Source organism: Oncorhynchus kisutch, linkage group LG18, assembly GCF_002021735.2.
Source record: "Oncorhynchus kisutch isolate 150728-3 linkage group LG18, Okis_V2, whole genome shotgun sequence".
Classification (NCBI taxonomy): Eukaryota; Metazoa; Chordata; class Actinopteri; order Salmoniformes; family Salmonidae; genus Oncorhynchus; species Oncorhynchus kisutch.
In genome coordinates this window covers 51163876-51182815 of record NC_034191.2, presented here as the reverse complement: position 1 = coordinate 51182815, position 18940 = coordinate 51163876, and the positions used below count along the sequence as shown (strand labels likewise).

General features: G+C 41.1%; 1 protein-coding gene across 1 annotated transcript in view; it reads right to left on the bottom strand.

The window, feature by feature from the left end:
* The window catches only part of LOC109908719 (5-hydroxytryptamine receptor 5A), a 43038-nt gene that overhangs the window by 17690 nt on the left and 6408 nt on the right, over positions 1–18940 (bottom strand). The gene's annotated exons all lie outside the window — the stretch shown is intronic.

Genomic DNA, 18940 nt, shown 5'->3' with positions numbered 1-18940 from the left:
AACCGGCTAATTTTCAACCGCAGTCCCTGGGCAGGTTATTAAAAACAATTACAATATAGACAATAGCAACATAGAACAAGCAAGACATAGCATACAGACAGAGCAACATAGGACAAGCAAGACGTAGCATACAGACAGAGCAGCATAAAATAAAAAGCAGCAAGACAAAATTCATAAAAGCAACAAAGTGTTTCCACACCTCACAAGCTACAGACAACAGACAACATGGAGTGGCAACACACAGCTAGGGACCATGTTCACAAATCTGATTGACCTTTAGCCATGTCTTCAAGCATTTTGTGAAAGTGTGATATGTGGTGCAGTTATGTGTGTCTGATGGCAGTGTATTCCAGACATGGGAAGCTCTCACAGAGAATGCAGATTTACTAAAGGTGCTTTTCCTTAGGGGAACTATACAGTCACCTCTCATGGCAGACCTTGTGGATCTGCTGCCATATGTCTGGGTTTTCTGTTTAACAAAAATATTGAGTGGAGGGGGAGCCAGGCCATTGAGGATCTTGAATACAAGACATGCGTCGGTGTATTGCACAAGATTTTCCCAACTCAAGAGCTCATGCTTTCTAAGGATGTGACAATGATGATGGCTATTGGGCTTCCTATCAAGCACTTTGAGAGCCTGTTTGTAGACAGACTGAATAGGTTTTAATGTTGTACAGCAAGCTTGGGCCCAACTAGTCAAGCAGTATGTTAAGTGGGGGAGTATCATAGATTTGAAGTACAGTTTTGCTACCTCTGTAGTCAAACAATTTCGTATAAATCGGAAATTAGCTAGGTTGAATTTGGTTATTTGAATTACCTTTTTCACATGCTTTTTAAAAGAGAGGTTGGAATCAAGTATGATGCCAAGGTACTTAAAATCGGATACCACATATACAGCTGATACAGCTGATTCTCAAGATCTTGCACACTAATGAGATGCTATTGATCCCACACTACTACACTGTCTGAGCCAAGGACTACATGCTTTCTGGTAAGTTTTGATTACAATACTGGATGGTGTGAATATATTTTATACGACATACATACTTTTTTGTTAACTAGTAAATAGTAGTCTACAGCAAAGTGTGTTTAAATCATTTCTAACTTGTTAACCATTTCTGCTAGTTCACATTTGCTTCCATGTGGGTTTTAGCTTGCTTGAGCCTGCTAACTGAGGAGTGTCAATTCACCTGTTTCCATACATGTTTCATTTTAAAACATTTATCTTACAAAGGAGTTGTTTAACTGTTTATCTATTTATCTATACATGGAATTGTATTTGTTTTTTTTTACAAAATAAATTATATTCAGGAAAATGCCTCGGGAGCTATATGATGTGTGGAGACATTTCACTGCAGCTTATATAGAAGGAAAAGCTGTGTACATTTGCAAATACTGTGCCAAATCATATGTGAAGAATGCAACAAATATGCAGAATCATCTGGCCAAGTGCATAAAGTTCCCTCAGCGCTCACAACAAGCAACCTCTGACAAAAGTCCAAGTTCTATTCAAGGTGAAAATGATGAATCAGACACCTTATCGATAGCAGCAGCTCATGGTCCTCCTGGATTCAGACATTTTTAACTCAATGGAGGAACGTAGTCAGAGAAATACTGATGAATGTCTTGCTCGAGTTGTGTATGCAACTGGTTCACCTCTGATGCGCACAGGCAATGTGTTTTGGAAGAGATTTCTGAATGTTCTTCGCCCAGCATACACCCCTCCAACCAGACATGCTTTATCTACTCATTTGCTGGATGCAGAGTTCAACAGATTACAAGTGAAGGTCAAGCAAATCATAGAGAAAGCACACTGTATTGAGATAATCTCTGATGGGTGGTCAAATGTTCATGGGTAAGGAATAATGAACTACATCATCTCCACCCCTCAACCAGTATTCTACAAGAGCACAGACACAAGGGACAACAGACACACGTCTCTACATTGCAGATAACCGTGGACCACAGAAGGTATTTGCACTGGTGACAGACCATGCCACGAACATGAACGCTGCTTGGTCTAAAGTGGAGGAGACCTACCCTCACATCACACCCATTTGCTGTGCTGCCAATGCATTGAATCTGCTCCTCAAGGACCTCATGGCACTGAAAACAATGGATACACGCTACAAGAGAGCCAAAGAAATGGTTAGGTATGTGAAGGGTCAAAAAGTTATAGCAGCAATCTACCTCACCAAGCAAAGTGAGAAGAATAAGAGCACCACATTGAAGCTGCCCACCAACACCCATTGGGGTGGTGTTGTCACGCCGCAGCATACATGCTGGACCACAAGAATGCTGGCAAGAGAATCCTGTCTGGTGCATAGATCAACAAGGCCTATGCTGTCATCACTACCGTGTCTCGTCACCTTGGCCTGGATAATAGCAAGGTTCTTGGCAGTCTGGCAAAGTACACTTCCAAGCAAGGACTTTGGGATGGAGTCGCTATATGGCAGTTTTGCCAACATATCTCATCAGCCACCTGGTGGAAGGGACTTTCCGCTGTTGCGTACATCATCCTCCAAATCCCACCAACATCAGTCACCTCAGAGTGCAACTGGATCTTGTTTGGGAACACACACACCAAAGCACACAACAGGCTGACCAATACAAGGGTTGAAAAATTGGAGGCCATCCTGGCAAATTTGAGGCTTTTTGAGCCTGACAACAAGCCATCCTCAACAAGGTTGGAAAGTGACAGTGAAGATGAGGCCCCAGAGTCTGATGTTCAAAAAGTGGACATTGAGGATGTCCAGGGAGAAGACAAGGAAGCCTGAAAGGAAGACAACCAAAGCTTTAGTTTCTTGACTATCACTTTACAGTTGTATGTTGAAACGTTTTTGGGTGATGCGATGTATCATTGGGGATCATTCAATATTCTCCTTTCTGTTCAATTCGGAACAAAGTTTTTTTTTTCGGTTGGAAGGATTTAATCATTTGCAATTATCTTTACTTATGATAAAGGTAAAAGGTTTATGTTTTTGTCTCCATATGATATGGTAAATATATCCAATGCAAAACACATCTACATTTAAATGGTATTAATATTAATTTGCATATATTTCCATGAATTCCCATATATTCCCGTTAATTCCCACGGAAGGTTCCCACCTCTGAATATTCCCCAAAATGTGCAACCCTACCGCCAACGCAGGAACATTGCCTTCAGATTTGAATTGGGCTTTAGTGCTGAACTTCCTACGACATGCATTGAATAGAGCCCTATGTCATGCCAACAGAATACATGGTTCTTGGTAGTCTTGACACGTGACAATGGTCACAACCATATCAGTTGAAGAATTGAAGCTACAAGCAAAGGAAACTGTGAAGGGCATTGAAGGAGAATACTTTTAATCAGATCATTGTTACGATTTTGTTCACTGGATTTGCACATTCCCTGTGAAAGCACTACTTTATTCTGGTGTGTTATAAAGACGCTGTTTGGTAAGTTGCTCACAACAGCAGAAAGCTGGCCGAGAGGCTCATTTAAACTGACAAGTGATCTGCCTGCAACTTTCATACTTGCTTGTGATATCCAGTTAATAAGCAGCTGAGCTACTCCACTACATCCTTGATTCTGACTAAGAACATAAGTATTCAGTTCCAACGCACAAACGCCAACATTCTTTCTCACAAAAAATGCATCACATATGAAAAGAGCTACAATGGAACACACAACTTAGTGTTTGTAACTTTTGAAGCTTTAACAAGGCTTACGCACGAGTATGAGTGCCTCAACTGCTTATGCATATCCCACCGGTTGGACAGTTAACACTTTATAATAGTTCAATAATAATGTTATTATATTTACATGATCATATATCTTTAAAAAAATACAATAATTTATCTTTCAAATACAATTACAAATTCAGTGCCTTACGTTGTACATAACATGGATTTATACAAACAGTATCAAAAAGTACCGTAACCATATAAAAATCACATTTTGTTTTTAAAGTGCTGTTCTGCAGAACCTGACCAGTACCTATATATAATGCAAAATAATAGTCAACAAAATTCAATAATTCAGTTTCTCTAACGTTTTTACTTATGATTAACATGATTAACATTCAAATAGGTGCCATTAATACAGGTAATGAGTGGAGGACAGAGGAGCTTCTTAAAGAAGAAGTTACAGGTCTGTGAGTGCCAGAAATCTTGCTTGTTTGTAGGTGCCCAAATACTTATTTTCCACCATAATTTGCAAATAACATCATTAAAAATCCTACAATGTGATTTTCAGGATTTTTTTTCTGATTTTGTCTGTCATAGTTGAAGTGTACCTATGATGAAAATTACAGGCCTCTCTCATCTTTTTAAGTGGAAGAATGTGCACAATTGGTGTCTGACTAAATACTTTTTTTGCCCCACTGTATATTTAACAGAATGCCAGCTTAGGGCACACAAAACACTTTTAATATGCAGTCTCTTCTTGTTGCATACTGAAATCATGAGTTCAATTAGTACTTGTCCAAAATTGCTTTCTTCAAGCGCAAGGGAAGCAATGGTTTATCCTGAAGAACTAGTTGCCAAGTTTGATTGAACAGGATTCCAACCATCCCAATGTTCTGACACAAGGATGTTATGTATTTGTCTTCAGGCACCTTTTATTCATCGTTGATGACTCTGGTATGAACCTTCATCTTTTTTTATGGATAAATAAGATACACTTGCTTGTTGGTTCTTAAAATGCAAATGCTTCCAAACCGTCAGTCTACTGCACATTCAATGAGTGAGTGAGAGAGGGAAGGAGGTTTTTAATTGAGAAGTTACTGTTGGATATCTCAGGCCATATGCTACTTTCAGGTATAACAATGAATCTCTCTGGCCATCTTTTCAGTTGAAAATAACAGAGGAGACTGAGTACCATGAGTGAGGCCGATGTGTCAAGCAGTGTCAAGCAGGTTTAAAAAAATAGCAGCCTGGTCCCCACTCATAGGGGTCACGACAGGCTAACCTTAGGATAATGTACAGCAAAGTCACCACACCATACTGTTCATGTGTTGTTACTGGACATAACACACACATGGTTATCTTGACCTAGCCATTTGGGTTGCATGAATAACCTGAGATGTTAGGGCTGTGGCTTTCAGATCATTATTTTGGGCCACCCGTAAGAGTAACTGTCATTCCTATTCATCATCTTATATTTGTACACTGGACATTTGAACTGTCCCTGAATATTTTTGCACATAACGCATTTGAATACAAAATTCATAACATTATTATTTGCATAATCTACAGTGAAATAGGAACTTGTACACTTCATAAAAGCTTCAAAAGTGTCGGTGTTCAATCTGACCATATGATATAAAATACAACAAAACAGATTAACTGGAAAGACATTTACTTTAATGGTTGGCCAAAAATAGCTAACTGTAAGCCACACATGTCATTGATTGAACACAACCACTCAAAATTGATTTAACCTGTTTCAAATGATGCGACACAACCAATATAAGCCAGTTCAGAGAGCAAACAGGTTGTTGAAGGTGGGAAGGAGAAAGTCTGAGAATGGATAGAAGAAACAATGTGAGAGGACGAGGACGAGTGCGTATGCGAGGTGGGAGACAAGGAGGAGGAGGGCAAGAAAGAAGAGGAGGATGAAGAGGAAGAGGAAGACAAAGAGTGGAAATATCTGATGATATTCGAGCAACAGTTAAAGACCATGTTCTTGTCCATGGACTGACAATGAGGGAAGTAAGACTTAGAGTGCAACCCAATTTGAGCCGATTTTTTGTTTTGTGTCCACCATAGTAAGGACATTCAGAGAAGAGAACAGGTGCAGGATACTACTGTATTTTTGTCATTACTAATTTACTGTACTACACTATATGCAGCTGTTTCAATAGACATTTGTAAAGTTAACACTGTATGTATTGTACTGCATGAATATGTTTTGTAACTGCACAACTACTTTTTGTAGAATTGCAAGGCTGCCACATGCAGGTGGAAGGACAGCTATATTCACTCAGGAGCAAGAGGCCGTTATAGTTGGCATGGTCCTTCAAGATAATGCAATACGACTCATAGAAATCCAGGAGCGAGTGATTCAAGACAACACACACTTCCTAAGAATCGACAGTGTGAGCATTTCCACAATTGACCGTGTCCTCCATCATAACAGAATGCGAATGAAAAAGAGTACCTTTTGAGCGCAACTCACCAAGGGTGAAAGAACTGCGAGCTCAGTATGTGCAAGTAAGTGTACATTCAGAAACATTTACTGTAATCCAGATTGTCTACAATACTAACACATACTATGTGAATGACATTACTCTTCGGTACATACAATGTATGTGACTCAGAAACCTAATTGTACTCTACAGTATAGCACTGTCTCTGTACGACTTACACAATCCTACATACAGTATATTGTATTTCTACACAGACAATATTTGACTTGGAATCCTTGGACAGACCCCATGAGTTCATCTTTGTCGATGAAGCAGGCTTCAATCTAACAAAGAGGAGAAGGAGAGGCCGAAACATGATTGGACAGCGGGCCATTGTTGAAGTCCCTGGTCAACGAGGTGGCAATGTCACAATCTGTGCTGCTATCAGCAACCATGGTGTTCTACATCACCATGTTATACTCGGGCCATATAACACCCACCACCTTCTAAGATTTATTGCCAATCTAAGAGATATTTTATTTGAGCAGCAGGTTCAAGAGCAGCAGGGTCAAGAGCTAAATGAGAATCCCATTCCCACCTATGTGATAGTGTGGGACAATGTCAGTTTCCACCGAGCTGCTCAGGTAAGGGAATGGTTTAACATCAATGGGCAGTTTATGAACCTGTACCTCCCTCCACACTCGCCTTTCCTGAATCCGATTGAGGAGTTCTTCTCCTCTTGGAGATGGAAAGTGTATGATAGACAACCCTACACCAGAGTAAATCTGCTGCAAGCCATGTATTTAGCCTGTGGTGATATAGGTGAGGAATCATGTCAGGGCTGGATACGGCACACAAGAGGCTTCTTCCCCCGTTGCCTCAGGAGGAACAATATTGCTTGTGATGTCGACGAAGTGCTCTGGCCTGACCCAGCCCAAAGACAAGAAGAAGCACATTGATCACATGTTTGCTCCTTTGATTTTTGTCCCTTTTAGTATTGTATACTTTAGTACAGTGCATTGTAGGCTGTATACTGTACAATGGACAAATTGTATTGCCCTGAACATTGTGCTTTCCATTTATTAACAGTACTGACTGCTCAATAGATTTTGACTGGTTGCAGGTTCATATCAACAAAGAACAAGAATTACAGTCAAAGGACAAGTTTGTGAGATGCAGGGTACAGTACTGTAAAAATAGGGGTACAAGGAGGAGGAAGAACAAAAAACAAAATTGCAAAGAGCAAAGCAGAGTAGTAATTTCTGATCAATTTTGAGCTACTATGATAGAACTTGTTTTCGTTCATCAAAAGACAATGACGGAAAAATAGGAATATTTTCTTAGATGAAAAACGACTTCTCCCTGAGAATTGTATGTTTTGAACAATGTGTTTTCTATTTTCGGTGTATTGTTTACTGACTGCTTGAGAGTGTATATCATTTTGATCACTTTGTTTCTGATTTGAGAGCAGTGTTTGATTTTGAAAACAGGTAAAACTGTTTTGAGGCGAATGTTTCATTTTGCGAGAGGAGTCAGAGGTTATGTAAATAGTGCCTGAAGATGAGGTTTTGTGTTTAATGTTTTCAGGAAATGGAGCAAGGTTTCAGAAATTGTGTTTTAGCAATTGAGAAAAACTGTAAAATAATTCACTATTAATCTATGGGAAAGATACTTCTATATTTCCCCTTTCATCTGTGTCTGGTGTTACCGTAGCTAGGGCTGGCTAGCTAGGGCTTCATCTGTGTCTGGTGTTACCGTAGCTAGGGCTGGCTAGCTAGGGCTTCATCTGTGTCTGGTGTTACCGTAGCTAGGGCTGGCTAGCTAGGGCTTCATCTGTGTCTGGTGTTACCGTAGCTAGGGCTGGCTAGCTAGGGCTTCATCTGTGTCTGGTGTTACCGTAGCTAGGGCTGGCTAGCTAGGGCTTCATCTGTGTCTGGTGTTACCGTAGCTAGGGCTGGCTAGCTAGGGCTTCATCTGTGTCTGGTGTTACCGTAGCTAGGGCTGGCTAGCTAGGGCTTCATCTGTGTCTGGTGTTACCGTAGCTAGGGCTGGCTAGCTAGGGCTTCAGCCAGCATGGTACAAAAGGGTGGAAGGCGTTGTTTAAAACTCTGACGCAGTTGTCATGTCAACACATCTGTCAATGCTGCTGTGAATTGTGTCCTTAAAGACTTTCCAAACGGGAAATGTATTAATTTTTTGTTGTTGTTTTACATCATTGATTCAATTTCAATGTTGCTTTATGTATCACCTAACTGCTCACTGCATCCCAGTTTCTTGACACAGGTGTTTCAAGGAGCGCTCAGTCAAGATGAGTTCATAAATTGAAGCTCCCCTCCCACTCAGCCTGTTTTTTCAAACTTCCTGGTAGTTGGCCATCAGAGAAAGAGTACTTTTTCTCAAATTCTGAGCATTTCTATCCCCCCAAAGTAGTATGGGTGATATTTTTCTTACTCAAAAGGCCATTTCTTATTGGAATCAGAATGACTGTTCGAACAAGAAAAAAACCCAGCATGGAAGTAAATTAAAACCCAATTTATGTTTAAATTAACCCATGTTTGGGTAATCAGGTTATTTTCAGGTGTGGCTTTCAGTTGTTTTTGGCCACCCTATGGGATTAAATGCAATTCTAGTTCATCATGTTAAGTTCATTTAACTTTTCCTTGAATATTTCTGGATATCACTTCCTAATATCAAATGAATAACACTATATAAGTATTATAACAAAGTGGTATCTCCCCCAATATTGGGATATGCATAGGTTCTTAACAAACTCATAGTCATACTTCATTTTTTGATAAACTTTCCAAATTGCACCAAAACAAAATAAGCTAGACAAGGTGGTCTGTAAAATTAATTATGTGAGAATGTTGGTGGAAACTATTTATTCTCAAATAATGATCTAATAACTATCATATAGAAGTAAACTATGAGTCACGCGATGACATGTTGTGTGGTCCTCCCACTTTGGCTCACTGGGAAAGCATACAGTTTATCAGGCTACAGATGAGAGAAATGATCATGTAAAGTATTTTTTTTAAACTTTAAAGTACTACTGAAGTAGTTTTTTGGGGGTATCTGTACTCTACTATTTATATTTTTGACAACATTTACTTTTACTTTACTACATTACATACATTTTCTCTAACACGCAAAAGTACTTGTTTTGAACGATTAGCAGGACAGGAAAATTGTCCAATTCCCCCCTCAACAGAACAACCCGGGTCATCCCTATTGCCTATGATCTGCAGACTCACTAAACACAAATGCTTTGTTTGTAAATGGTGTCTGAGTGTTGGAGTGTACCCCCCCCACCCCCAAATTTAAAAATAAACAAAATAAAAACATTGTGCCGTCTGTTTTGATTAATATAAGGAATTTGACATTATCTCTATATTTACTTTTGATACATTTCAGCAATTACATGTATTTTTTATACTTATGTATGGGTGATTCTGCAACTTCGGGCACTTTGACCCTGCAAGCTTTCAGAAATTAAAATGTATTGAAAAAACAAACATTTTACCAGTATTATAATTGTTTTTGATTTGTCTAGACATAATATCTGATAATGGCTGCGATCGTACTATTCAGGAATTTATATATTTCTGTCATTTTTATCAGACATATCAGCCATCGACAAATATCATATACTGTATGTATCCCTATCCTGGACTGTTGGCTTGACAACCCAAAAAATACATCTTTTGCAGAATTCATAGTAGGACATTTTAATCTCTGAATATTCCCTCTTAAAATTCTGATAAAGGTTGTGAATTGTGACATTCAAGAAGTGCTTCTGCTTTTTCTTTTCTTGTGTGTCCTTTTTCCCTGTTCTACTGTTGACATCACGCTCATAGAATCTAGTGATTTTCTCTTCTGTGGCTGTGCTAATTATGTTACAATGCTTTTTCCTGGAGTATTGAATACTTGTTGGCCTGTTTTCATTTGCCCTCATTGCTTTTGCTGAAAATCCTTGACACTGCACATTTTTCGATACTTTTGCTTTAACTCTGTAATGATGGCATTTTGAAACAATAAAATCCTTCTCAAGTTCTTCGGGTGTTCCCTTTATTTTCTATTTTGTCTTTGTCTTTGGGGAATATTGTCTCTCCATTTTCTTCATCAGTTGATCATACCTTTTTTTGTATTTCTCAGTTTTCTGTTAAGCATTATCAAGTTTGACATTTGTAATGCAAAGATCTCTATGTATTTGAGCGACCTCTTCCAACCTTTTTCCTTCCAGAAAGTATTCAACTTCTCATTCCTGTTGCAGATGATGGGGAAGGGGTATCAGGGCATGCATCAGGAGCAGGTAAGTTAGGCGCAGGTATGATGTCCTCATGTTCTGGCTACAGGTCATCAGGTGTCTGCCCGATAGGTCGGTCGCAATTGCTGTTCTGTATAAAGTCTGTCTTCTATTCCATTGTTTGCATTTCCTTTGCCATCTCTTGCTTCTTTGTTCTCGCTTTGTAAGCTCAGAGATAGATTTCCCTTCTCCCTTCAAATTTTTTCTTCCAGTATCTCTCGCTGTCCTTTTGCAGACGTTCCTGGTATCGTATAGTATCATTTTTTATTTTGCTTCTAAGTCTGTGACCTCTGTGCGTTTTGTGGCATCTTCTAAAAACAAAGAAAAGTACTATTTATGGTGGGGAAAATGTGCTTATTGTTTTCATGTGGATGACTGAATATTCACATTAAAATATGTCTCCAATTGGGTGGAAACCTAGCTACTGTTCCATAATTTAAGAGTTGCTTTGGGAGTAATACTATATGGGTGATTCTACAGAAGTGGTGCAAATTGTGCAATGAATACTCAGGGAGAAAAAGGTGTAGATTCACGCACAGGGCACGGCAGGTGTTTATATTGCCCTCACAGAAGGCAGGAATCGTGGTCACAGGCAGACAATGGTCACACACAGGTAGGCAAACAGGAAGGTTTTGGTATTTATGTATTGGATAACTGCACAATCATTCCTTATTTTTTGGGGTCTTGGGCTGATTAAATGTCATTAATGTAATTTCCACCACACCCATATTTTTTGGGGTAAATTAGTATATTATGTATAATTACATTGATTGATCTGTTCTAGATAGGGAAATCATATGGCAGTTATCATAATCATAATTTTAGTATTTCATCGACAGGGACTGGGAAACTGTTCAGAATTGAAGGAATGATGGATGGAGCTAAATACAGGGAAATTCTTGAGGGAAACCTGTTTCAGTCTTCCAGAGATTTGAGACTGGGACAGAGGTTCACCTTCCAGCAGGACAATGACCCTAAGCATACTGCTAAAGCAACACTCGAGTGGTTTAAGGGGAAACATCAATTTTTTTTGGAATGGCCTAGTCAAAGCCCAGATCTCAATCCAATTGAAAATCTGTGGTATGACTTAAAGATTGCTGTACACCAGCGGAACCCATCCAACTTGAAGGAGCTGGAGCAGTTTTAACTTGAAGAATGGGCAAAAGTAGTTATGCACGCTCAAGTTTTCTATTTTTTTGTCTTATTTTTTGTTGTTTCACAATCATCTTCAAAGTGGTAGGCATGTTGTGTAAATCAAATGATACAAACCCCCCAAAAATCAATTTTCAATTCCAGGTTGTTAGGCAAGAAAACAGGAAAAATGCCGAGGGGTGAATAGTTTCGCAAGCCACTCTACACTCTGAACCTAATTTCTTACTTACATATTCAAATAACGATTGATATATTTTCATTCAAAATGTTATTTTGACAAATTTATTAATTCCATTTCATCCTTCCACAAGATAGTCCCGACACAAATCTAGGGTTGCTACCCAAGCCTGCTGGTCTAGGGTTGCTGGAAACGCAACCCAGTCGTTCAGTCTTTTTGGTCTGTATCTATAAACGCGGCCCAGTCGTTTGTCCTAAATGTTCCATTGCCATAATGGCTGGCAATGTTCTTATCCCTTCCATGCCTGGCGCATGAGGGTGCCAGGCTGCCCTGCATCACGTACTCCTGCCATCTATTACGCACTCCTGCCTTCCCTTGTCACCAGCGATATTGGACTCACCTGGACTCACTCATCACCTGTTAATTACCTCCCCTATATTTGTCAGTTCCCCTGCTCTGTTCCCCACTGCTGCATTGATAGTGTTTTTGTCTATGTTACTTGTTTGCTGACGCTGTTACTGTCGCGTTCCATGTCCGTTCCATACGAAATGTATTACTCCCCGTATCGGCTTTGTCTCTCCAGCGTCATCCACGTGACAGAATGCAGCAGCCTACATACGAAGCATCGGGGAGTACTGGAATTCCGGTTGGTGCTGACATCGGCTCTGGGCAGCCGCTGATGGAACCGTGGGTGCCTAGCCAGCACGTCGGGCTTCCACGTCCTAGCTGGATCGAGAGGTTTTCTTGCCCCAGTTGGCTCGGACGGTGCCCATCTCAAATTCTGTAGGTTATTGACGGTCTTTGCTGTTGTCATCAACTCCAGTTCGGCTGGCTGCATGGAATATTCTCATCCTACTTCAAGGTGGGATTGATACTATGGTTTAATAAATAGCATAGGCTACAATAACGAGACAAAGCGACTGTAAAAACATCCTGTGTATGCTCAATAAGTGTTGCCAGTCAACATTGTTGTAATTGAGTATCGGCCTTCACGCATCACACTTAAATAAAAAATACTATAACTAAATTGTATTCTCAAATTTGAATAACCTATGTTTGGTCGCCTTCAAGTCGGTGCAGTTGCTTCTCACCAACTGCACCATGCAGCTATCACCTGCCTTCTGGGAGGTACTATTTAGGGTGTTTTTGTTTGACCCACACCAACAAGGCAAAAGACTTGACCGAAAAAGGAAGCAACTTTGCCTCGATTTTAAATGGGTCATGTCTCGGAGGGATGCCGCTTAATGTCAAAGTGACGTCAAAACTTGCATAATCGAGTTGAAGAGAATTTTAGCATTTTAGCTAACCATTTCCTAACCTTAACCTAATTCTCCTAACCTGCTACATTATTTATCTTCACCTGCTGTGAAAGTTATCCTAACCTGCTACGAAAACTCACTTCTGATATTAACGGCATCCCAAATGAAAGTGATATTTGAGACATGCTGTATTTCTAAACAATTAATTGTACATACATTATGTTTTCAGTTTGTGAGTGTGTGATATGGGGATATAGAAATTATTATTTTGACATTTGTACAGGCATCACTTTTAGAAACAATATGTTAAGTTAAGGTAGTCCATCGTATCCGATGATGACTTCCACTTCTGAGTTAACAGTGACTGCAGAGTCCAATCTGAATCCACAAACTTCATTGCAGGTGGGGCATATGCAGCCTGCGTTGGCGGGGGCAGTCATAGTTGTATGTCTCCTGAGCTGTTTTTGCTGTTTCTTTGTGCTCCTCTCAACCTCCCACCTCTGTGGTAGAGCTGCCGCCAGAAGGACCGGTCAGCAGCAGCATCCTCCAGGTCTGTGGGTTTGATGTTGCGCTTCTTCAGCCACGTTTTCAGCTGGTCCTTGAAGCGCTTCATTTTCCTCCCTGCAGACCACCGGCCAAGATGTAGCTGGCCATGCAGGATTTTCCGCAGGAATTGCTCCTGAAACCTTCTAATTACATGCCTAAGCCAGTGTAGTTGGTGTTGGGTGACCAAGGCCTCCATACTCTTGCAGTTGGTCTTAGCAAGTATTTCTGTATGGGCACACAGTCACACTAGGTGATTCCCAGGATGCGCTGCAGGCATCTAATGCGGAATCGCTCGAGCTGCTTGTTGTGGCGACTGTAAGTGGCCCAGGCTTCACAGCTGTAAAGAAGTGTGGTGATGTAGACGGCTTTTTAGACAGCGACTCTAGTGTGGAGGTGGAGATGTTTTGGAAGACCCTGCGTCTGAGTTTCCCGAATGCAGCTGATGCTAGCTTGATCCTATTTTGAGGTCGATTCTGCAGTCCTCTGAGAGGATGGTGCCCAGATAATAGAAGGACGGGACTATTGCCAATGATTTGTGTTCAATGGTAAAGACAGGCATGGTGTGTGCAGGGCTGGATCTCCATTGACAGACCACCTCTGTCTTGGTGGTGTTGATAGACAGTCCCAACCTGCTATAGACCCTCACAGCCGCTACTAGGACGGACTGAAGGTCTTCCGGAGTATGGGCCTCAAGAGCACAGTCATCAGCATACTGCAGCTCAAGAACCCGCTCCATCAAAACCTTGGTGGTTGTTTGGAGACTCCTGATGTTGAATAGGTTTCCATCCAGCCTGAAGTCCACCGCAACCCCACAGCTGTCCTCATGCTCCTTGTGGAGAAGCTGGGTGACACATAGGAGGAAGATGTTAAAGAGTACAGATGCCAGCACACACCCCTGCCTCACACCGATGCTTACTCCAAAGGGAACTGACTTCTGCCCTCCTATGGCCATCCAAGCCATAATCCCATCATGGAACTGGCAAAGGATGTTGACAAATTTGTAGGGAGAGCCAAATTTGAGTAGAATGCCTCATAGTAGTTCCTTGCTCACAGTGTCGAACACATTGGAGAGGTCAACAAAGGCCATGAAAAGGTCCTGATGTTTTTAACGACACTTCTCCTGGAGTTGCCGTGCTGTGAATATCATGTTGACCATACTCCTGCTATTTCTGAAGCAGCAGTTCGTCTGTGATGTTGTTAACCAACCTATGTAGCATCATTTTAGCCAGGACCTTGCCGGCAACAGCCAGGGATATCCCCCGGCTGTTACTGCAGATAGACTTTGTCACACACTTGTTCTTATAGATGGTGACAATATTTGCATCCCTCCACTGTTGGGGGATGAAACCAGTCCCAAACCTCAGTTATGCACTGGTGAATCGTTCTGGTGCAGAAGTAACCTAACTGGTCGAGGTCTTGAATGGGTGGACGGACAGGCAGTTCTTTCAGGATGCAGTGGTCTGTAGGAGAATGCTGATTGAGTAGTGCTTCAAAGTGGCACACTTCATCAGCATCTGGTTTTGGTCCTACAAGAGAGTCAGACCATCAGCTGTTTTCAGGGGGGTGATGGAGCGACTTCTAGGGCCATAGATGGCTTTAGTTGAGGTGCCGAATTTGTGCATTTCATTTTTGTCTGCATACATTTGGATTTCCTGTGCCTTATTCATCCACCATTCGTTCTGCAGAGCATGCAAGATTGTTTGCACTTCCTTGCGTGATGCACGTCATTGCTGGCGGAGGGTAGCAGATGTGGGGCTGTTGAGAGTAGCCCTGTGCACTTTGTGCATATTGTCCAGTAAGGCTGTGATGGTGTCAGAGTTCGCATCGAACCAGCCCTGATGTTTCCTACCTCTGAAGCCAATTGAGTGGAACTGATAAAGCACTGAGCTAATAGATACCCACTTCTGGTCCATGGGGTCCTCTGCACTCAGAAGAGGCTCAGTCACCCTCAGTCTTTCAACGAGAGAGTACTTTTAGCCCTTTTTCATGATATCCAATTGGTAGTTACAGTATTGTCTCATCGCTGCAACTCCCGTGCGGACTTGGGAGTGGCAAAGGTTGAGAGCAATGCATCCTCCGAAACACAACCCTGCCAAGCCACACTGCTTCTTGACACACTGCTCGCTTAACCCGGAAGCCAGCCGCACCAATGTGTCAGAGGAAACACTGTACAACTGGCGACCGGGGTCAGCGTGCATGCGCCCAGCCCGCCACAGAAGTTGCTAGAGCGCGATGGGACAAGGACATCCCGCCGGCCAAATCCTCCCCTAACCCTGATGACCCAGAGCCAATTGTGCGCTGCCTCATGGGTCTCCTGGTCTTAGGTGCCTGCGACACAGCCCGTGATCAAACCCGAATCTGTAGTGATGCCTCAAGCACTCCGATGCCTTAGACTGCTGTGCCAATTGGGAGGCTCAAGTCCTCCACTGTTTATTACCCAAGAGAGAGACAAGTGGCCCAGTTTGCAGATTATCTCTGTTATTGGGACCCCACCAAAAACTTTGCCTATGCTGTAAAAAAGCTACAGAGGAGCTTAACAGAGATCGAGAACCGGGTCAAGCTCAACCCCCTGACAACCCAGTGCGTCCTCTTCTCCAGAAACACCAAAAGAACCAAGCAAGTGCACCTTAAACTGTACGGACAGGCACTCCAGACAACCCCACAGGGTGGTCTTGGAGTGCCTGTAGAGGGAGGGAAGGAAGTCATTGAACCACCTGAGGGTACTCTGCAGAAGAAAACCACTTTTAAAACAATTTTAGAGGTCATATCTGATGCATTTTATTGTGATTTTATCCACTCTTACTCCGGCTGATATGCACGGCAATAGAAGCTGACATTTTAACAACCTAAACGCAGGTTTTATTGCACTTTAAATCCATAAAATGTTGTTTTAATAAAATCAAGTTGAGAATTTTTTTTTTTATAAAGGAGAACTCCACCTTGTACCTTGTACCTTGCCAAACCTGACCTTCGCCAGACCGATCCATGAAGAAGAGGGTTAGAAGAGGACAGGAAGCCCTACCAGTCCCAAAGTTCCTTGCTACAGGTCATAGAAAAGAGCAGAAGCGCTGAACTATCTGTTCAGACGGCCCGCCTACCTATTGTAACTTTCTAATGGTGAAAGCCCCCACTGTTATTCCAAAGATAATAAAACTAAAACAATTTAGTAAATAATACTACATGTCCACAAAAATACTACAGTAAATACAACAGTTTGAGAAAAAAACTACAGTAAATACCGGAAAAATAACAATAATTTCATACCTTGATTACATTGAGACACAATCACCTATGTCTCATTTTTAATTAATGGAAATACTTGCTGAACAGAATTCCTAAATTAAACACATTTTTAGCTGAATTCCTGGTGATTTTAGTCTTTTTAGTGAGTTTTGTATTTACATATTTTTTGCTAAAAACTTTGCGGGGCAAAATAAATCACTCGCAGGCCGGTTTTGACCTGTGGGCCACCTGTTGCCGACCCCTACAAAATACAGTCATGTCCACAACACAACAGTAAATAATACTGTAGTGTTTTTGTGGACTATAGTATTTATACAATATTATACTATAGTATGTTTTGTGTTAGTATATTTTAATGTGGATAATTGACCAATCACATTGCTGATCCGAAGTCGTCTTGCATCTATGCCGCGGCCCCACACCCTGGCCTTCGTGCTCTGAAAAGTGAAGTAAAAACTGATAGCCTGAAGAGAGCCTCAACCAGCCAGCAGGATGAATATGGAAAACAAGAACAAAGTTGCCACAGTAGATTGCTGGCACCTTAAATGGAGAGGACGGGCTCATGGTAATGGCATGGTTTCCATGTGTTTGATGCCATTCCATTCGCTCCATTCCAGCCATTATTTTGAGCCGTCCTCCCCTCTGCAGCCTCCACTGGAGATGACCAACATTTTAGCCCTGATTTATACAAATATCATGTGTCTCAGACAAGTTTTCAAGAAGTTAGGCTAATTTTTACCATATTCATTATCATATTTCCCAGCATGCTCTACTACAGGTTGAGTTTTTTAGTTTTAGTTTTTTATAAACATTTTTATCTGTGTTTTTGCATGCACATTGATTGATTAATCTCATGCTACACAAAGATAAATAACATACATTTCAGTTATTTAGTTGTGTTACAGCCTTAAATTAAAATGTGTTTGTGTCACTGATCTACACACATTAGCCCATAATGTCAAATTGAAAAGTTTTTTTTTATTAATAAAAAATTAAAAAAATTAAGCTCAAATGTATTGAGTCATTAAGTACTCAACCCCTTTGTTATGGAAAACCTAAAGAAGTTTAGGAGTAAAAATGTGCTTACAGTTTCCCCCAATTGTTTACACACTAAAATTGGAACTTGAAATTGCAATCACCGAAACCTGAAACTCATATACCAAATCTCTAAACCAACTCTGCACAATTTCTGCTTTACACTCAGTTTTCAATCCTATATCACACTTTTTGCAAAACACTACACACAGTTCTCTACATTAGTCACAACATTCACAATTAAAATCTCTTTAGTCCCGTTGGAAAGCAACACCAATCACAATGCCAAGCTTTATACACCAATTGGCAACACCCACTCCTCACAGGTGTAAACACTCGTTGCTGAAATGTTCACATAGCAATCAGAGCTTTAGCACTGTAAAAGGCCACAGATGAACTCTCCTGTTTTGGAGGAAAAAGGAAGTCAATGGTGAAGCAAGAGTTAGAGGTGAAGGAGTGAGAGGAAGAGGAGGACGAGGAAGGACAGTTGTCTCAGATGAGATCAAGGCCACATTGGTTGACCATGTGCTCAACCATGGATTGAGTATGAGGGAGGCTGGGCAGAGAGTTCAGCCCAACCTGAGCTACATGTTTGCATCTATCATCCTTACATTCAGAAATGACAACCGGTAAGTTACCTACCAACTACACTACGCTCTTTTTGTATGTATACTGTAGTATACTGCAGTCTGACATGTCAGTAGGCCTATGTTACTCAGTGATTGTTGGCCAATGTTACAGTAATGTAATTTCATATCGATAGAAAATAGAATATTTTAGCTTACTGTAACCAATCATATCATATTTGTGGATCTTCTGCAGAACTGAGATACGGCCAGGCCATGTTGGAAGACACCGGCTGTTCACACCAGAACAGGAGACCGCTATTGTGAACATGGTGGTGGCAAACAATACCATTAGACTAGGAGACATCCAGAACCACATAATTGCAGACAACACAATATTCAATGACATTCACCAGGTGGGCTTGTCTACATTGGACAGTGTATTACAGCGCAATCGAATCTGGATGAAACAGATCTACAGGGTGTCATTTGAGCGAAACCCAGAGAGGGTTAAAGAACAGCACTATGAATTGACTGTA